This window comes from Glycine max, chromosome 3 (assembly GCF_000004515.6).
Source record: "Glycine max cultivar Williams 82 chromosome 3, Glycine_max_v4.0, whole genome shotgun sequence".
Classification (NCBI taxonomy): domain Eukaryota; kingdom Viridiplantae; phylum Streptophyta; class Magnoliopsida; order Fabales; family Fabaceae; genus Glycine; species Glycine max.
Window position 1 is genome coordinate 39642382 of NC_016090.4, and position 6359 is coordinate 39648740.

Here is a 6359-nt window from a genome sequence, read left to right on the forward strand (position 1 = left end):
CATCTTAGTCATTGTGATATGAAAATATGAAAAAGACATCCCACCCAAGAGGTGGTGGACAGTGTTGGGTCTTCTTGTTATAGAACGTTAAAGAACAGTACGAGGAAGCAGGTGTAGGTGCAGGTGCACTATGACAAATTTAATTATGTTCTTACTGTTGGCTCTCTCACTTCAGTTACGGTATTTCAATTTAAACATTCTTTTGTTAAATTTAATTAAACTAAGTCAACTACACAAGTACCTAACTTTTATGTGTCGTCCTTTTCTTTTTAATGTTTCATCTGTATTTTATGTACTATAATGTACTAGTATCATTCTTTAGCCACTCAAAACAACTGAATTACATGAAGGCTAAGCTAAGAAGTAGGAATATCAAAGGTCAATAAGGTGACTTTTGACCCTTGTAATACCATCAATGTGTAATTTTGATCTCTTAATTTTTTTCCCATAACAAACAAATCTCTCCATTCATGTGTCATTGTCTAATTACCAATATGGAAGTAACAAATAATAATAATTATATATGTCACATGATAGTGGACTGATTTAACATCTTAATGGATTCACTGGAAATTACAAATATAAAATGAGGTTTTTACATATATTAAGGGTGTGTTTAGATGAATAGTGAAAAATTTGATTTTGAAAAAAAAATAGTTAAATTGATTTTGAAGTGATGTAAATTATATTTGGATGTTTTTATTATAGAATTAAGTTAGGAATAAAATTTAATAAAAAAAATTATTCAATGTAAAAGTTATTTAAAGTTATTTTAACTCAGAATCAATTCCGAATTCAAAATTAATTATGAAATCTTTTATAACAATAAAATCAAATATGTAAAATTCAATTTAAAATTAATTTTGAAGTCAGAATTAATTTTCTAACGTAAAACCAAATACATACCATATAGAGTCTTTTAGTAATTGAACAACGGAGTAATATAGAGATGTGATATTACAAATAGGAAAATTAGAGAATTTGATTTCTGTAAAAGATTATTGAGGAATAATATTTGATTAGTCAATGGTATAATGAAGTCATATGATTTTTTCTGTGTTCGTTATATGATTATTTTATAAAGTCCATATTTCATGTATAAAGGTTTTGGATCACAACTTACCAACTGTATAGATTCTTAAATCATAAGGAATTAGTTTAAATATAGTAGACAAATGTCTCATTCCAATTTTACGAGATGCCACACAAAACTTTATAAGCTGGTGTCCCTACAGCTTAAAATACACAAGACTCCCTGGAACTCGCATCAGGCCAACCTGTAAAGATTGAAAACAACTTTTTTTTTTTTTAATTGAACTTGATCAATGTTTGCATATAAAACCTAATGACTAACGTGATCATGCAAAAGCGAAAGTGGACAACTCTTTTTTCTGAAAAAGAAAATCATATATTCTTTTAATTATTTTTTTTCCTAATCTTGAACTATGTCCAAAACGGGTTGTTCACAAGGCTTTGTCATGAAGCTATCCCTCTCTTTTTTTTCTTGGTTGTTTTCATCATCCAATGCCAAAACTAATCCCTTCTCAAAATCCGATCCATTTAACAAACATTATATAATAATGCCATTGAAAGACCCGTGAACAAACAATTTTTAAGTTTTTTTTTTTTTTTATCTGGTGGAACTTCTTATCTGTTTTAATTGGAGTCTTAAGCATCATTACGTTGAGAAAATGTGAAGATGATGCAATGAATCATGGGACCATCTTAATGTCTAGTTTGCACGCTGCCATTAGACGACAAGAGCAAGTGAGACTTTTTATTTTCCATGTTTTCATGTTTGAATAAATTTCTTAAAAATGATCACCTACTAGAAACAGTCGGAGATCATTCACACACTTGTCCCTTATAAAGTTTTCTTCTATTTTCCAATGATATTATGAACCCGTTTCAACTTGTCTTGGAAATAGAAGTTACACCACAATTTAAGAGATGTGAAATCTAACATCTCCAAACAACGTGTGAAAGTAGTATCCTTGTTTAGTGATGCCTTTATTTCAATTCACTCTCCAACAAAAGCTTGCTTTCAAGCCTAGTTTTATAATATATATTAAATAGTTCATCATTTACGCGATGGAAATCGGTTATTCTAGTGGTGTTGACTAATGAGTTTTTACTTCTAACTACTAGTTCTTACTAATGCGTTGAGAAAAATGCTGTATTTAGGATCCACTTTGTAACAGATAATTTAAAAAGAAAGATCGAGAAGGAATTATTACACTGCATTGTTGTTAAAAATGTCAAATAAAATAAGTAATGTTATCTAAGATGTTGTCCATTGAAGTTAAACTAGTTTAACGTGTAATAAGTTCACAAAACACGTTCCACAAGTTTATCCGATGGTAACGTGAAATGTTTTGATTATCTCAAAATCATATCTCAAATTTATATCAAATTGACAACAGGAATTAATTCAGTAACTATTTATATCGAACTGTTTCTTTTATTTTGCCATTAGTTTAAGTCCAATATGTGTTCCTGGACTAAACCCCAGTGAGATTTGAGTAATGAGGAATTAGGTGAGGCTCTTTAGTCACATGTTGTTGATAAATTGATGTCAACTATTGTCATCACAATTCTTACTTCTCATCAGCTTAATAATTATTTTGGTTCTGTAATAATAATTTTAAAAGTCTCGCGAAAGCAATTTGAAGAGTGAACCTTATTATGTGTCTGTAACACTTTAAGAATTGCTCCTTATTTTGGAAAACACATGCCGGTAATGCAATGCTGACATGCATCTAAAAAAGAAAATGTTATATCAACCCCGACAAAAAAATTGGAGTGACAGATTTGACAAAAGGTACAACTGTGAACAAATATTATTTGGAAACTGTTTTTTTTTTTTGTTAAAATGAGTGTACATGATTAATTTTATTAGGTGAAATATCATTTGTTGATTAAAAAAACTTGAAAATCATAGGGTTAAATCTGTTGATTCTATAAAATATCATTTTTAGTCATTTAAAATTTATTTCTTTTAGTTTAGTTTTTATAAAATTTCAAATTTTAGTTCGACTATATAGTTAATTAATAAATATTATTAAGTGTTGACGTGATTAATGGTGATGCCATAATTATGTCATGCTATCAAATATTGACATTATCAGCTTGTATGTCAATAAATGAATATGACATTAAAAAATATTAAACAAGAAATGATAATGTCATCATAAACTAAAATAAAAAAATAGCAAATTTTTAGGGATTGAAGATATTACCTTCCCCATTTTCAAGTCTCACGTAGATGTACAATTCAAATTTTCATTTGGTTCATCTAAATGAGAACTTACATTCAAAAATAATTTTATTAGTAGTTTTTCGTTGTTGTGATTTGATTAATTCTTCTTCTTTTTTTCCATTTCCAACTAAATTCTTTTTATATAACATCTTATAGATATATAAATCAAAATTATTTGGCCTCCTTTCATTCATAATCTAATATGTCAATGCTCATCTAAATCATATCCATGTTTGGATCTTCACTAAAGTTATTGTTACATTTACTTGTCTTAATGACTATTATCGTTGTGAAAATCATTTTTTTTCATCAACAAATGATATTATGATTAGATATTTTTAATAGTTTGTATCGTTGTGATAAGATATTTTTTTTTCTAATAAGTAAATTTGTTAAACCTAAACAAATTGTTTTTTCTCTTTTTTTCTGAATCAAAAAATGATTTTCTCAATAATTCATACATTGACTATATTTTTTTTTTATCAAAATTGTTAAAAATGTCCAAGAAAAAACTAATAATTAACAAAGAAAACAATAAAAAAGATATATTAAATTTTACTGACAATAACTTTACATATAATAGTTAATTATCAAAACATCATAGTACATAGTGTCAAATGATAAATTGATTGTTGGCAAAAATTTCTAGCATCATTCAATATAAGCACTACAAGCATAGTCTATCCTAATTTTTAGGACAATTCTATCCCATCTATCATATAAACAATAAATTTGGGCATTACCCATGACTGATAAGTTAGATTACAGGCATGATTCAGGGATGGAGCAAGAAGTTTTTATCTTATGCAGGTAAGTTAGAGTTGATCAGAACAGTTATTCAAGGAATTGTAAATTTCTAGATGGGGATTTTTTCTTTGCCGCAATCTGTTCTGGACTGGATCAACGCTTCGTGTCGTAATTTTCTATGGGGTAAAGCGGATATTGGCAAAAACAAGTCATTGGTTGCTTGATCAGTAGTTTGTTCTCTGAAAAAATAAGGGGGTTTAGACCTTTTTAATCTCAAGGGCTGGAACCTTGCGCTTCTTTCCCGTATCCTGTGGGACTTTCATTGTAAGAAAGATTCTCTATGGGTTCGATGAGTTCACCATTACTATTTCAAAGGGAGCGATGTGTGGAATTACAATACTTCTTCGTCAGATTCAGTTTTGATAAAGAAAATCATTCAAATAAGGGACTTTATTATCTCAAAAGAGTTAAATACGGAAGAGGCCAAAAAGAGGATTCAATCTTGGAGCACCAATGAACAATTGCTTGTTGGCAAAGTCTATGAATACATTAGAGGTGTCAAGCCTACTGTTAGTTGGTGTTCTGTTATATGGAACTCAGCAATCCCCCCAAGATGTCTTTCATTCTGTGGCTTGCTAAAAGGAACCGACTGCTTATTCTTGACAAAGTTGTTTTTTTGAACAAGGGTTCCCTTTGCCCTTTATGTTCAAATGAGGCTGAGTCAAATGCTCATTTGTTATTTTCTTGTAGGAAATCTCTCCAAGTTTGGGCTCACATTCGTGATTTGACTCCTTTCCGCAGGCGTTTCACTTCTTTAATTAGGGGCAGATCCACATCAGGTGTTCAAGGAAAATTACGTTGTCTGACTACTATAACAATTAGAGTCTACTGCATCTGACTGTCTAGGAACAAGCTGATTTTTAAAGATTATCAATTTTCTGTAATAGAGGTTATTAGCAAGATTAAGTTTCTTATATATAGACAAGTGCACCTGTTACATTTATTTTAACATCTTGATATAGGTCTTCTTGTATTAGGGAGATTTTTGATTTTTTCTAGCTGCGGAGTATATCCCGTTTATTGTTGTATCATTTTGAGTTTAATATAATTTACATTTTTCTCAAAAAATAAATTTGGGCATTACCCTTAATTTAGCCTCCACGCATCATGTACTCCCTTGCACCATCTTGTGATTCCCAAATGAGTTTATGCGGTTTTGAGTAGTGATTGCTTCACGTTTTCAGCCTATCTCATGCTAAGGTTGAAGGAAAAAATGTTTAGAAAAAAATGGGGCAACTACCGTCAAACGAGAAGGAAAGCAAGCTCATGTTGACAAAAACATCAATCTATTTATATGTGAGACATCAATTACACAGTCATGAAAATAGACATATGCATTAAAATATGTCACAGACAACGATAAAAAAATATCTTATACTGCTATTTTAACGGCTCATTTCTTATACTATACCCGCTGTCAAGACATTTCTTATAAATGTTTAAATTAATTACTGCTCGTCTGGTCATTAAAAATACACTATTTTCAAAATTAGTCTTTTTAGTTTACTACTATTATTTTTGTTAATCTTTAAAATTTAAAAGAAACAATGTATTTTTGATCTCTCATAAAAAATAAAATAAAAAGCATTCCATTTTATTAAATGAATAAAACTTTGAACAATAATTAAAATAAAAAGAAATATATTTTTAAAAAATGAAAACAAAAGAAGGGCGATAAAAGGACTCTGGAGTCTTGAGACATGACTTTTCTTGTGAAAATACACGTTATTTTGTTCATGTAATCAAACCTTTCTAAAATAAATAAATAAATAATAATCAGACATAGGTCGTTTGAGTGGATTGAGGTTACTAAGAATTAATTTTTTGTTTGGGTAATATTACTATAAATTAATCTATTTTGTCATCTCTATTCTTTATCAATTGTATTCCATTTCATAATTTAAACTATATTCTAAAAAAAGTTTTTAATTATAAAATGTCACTTTTAAATGCTGTATCCTATATTCATTTATTTACATTTTTTTTATACTGTTTTACTTTTTCCCCAGTCACTAACTCCACTACGTAATTTTTTATTATACTTTAAAACTCCTTTTTTTCCCCTGGGTACACGCACATCAATAATGCAGTGTGGTTCTGGTATACCAAAATCTCCTAAATCAATCATGATCATTACAAAAATCATTTTTAATTTTATTTTTTTTCTCTATATAAGTAGTTCCTTTTACGGTGCCTTAAGCAAATAGTAGCATTTAAAGGCGCTAGCAGCTCCACAAGTACTTTTACTATTTTACGTTTGCATTATCTCATTGTGTAGTTAAAATAGTAATTG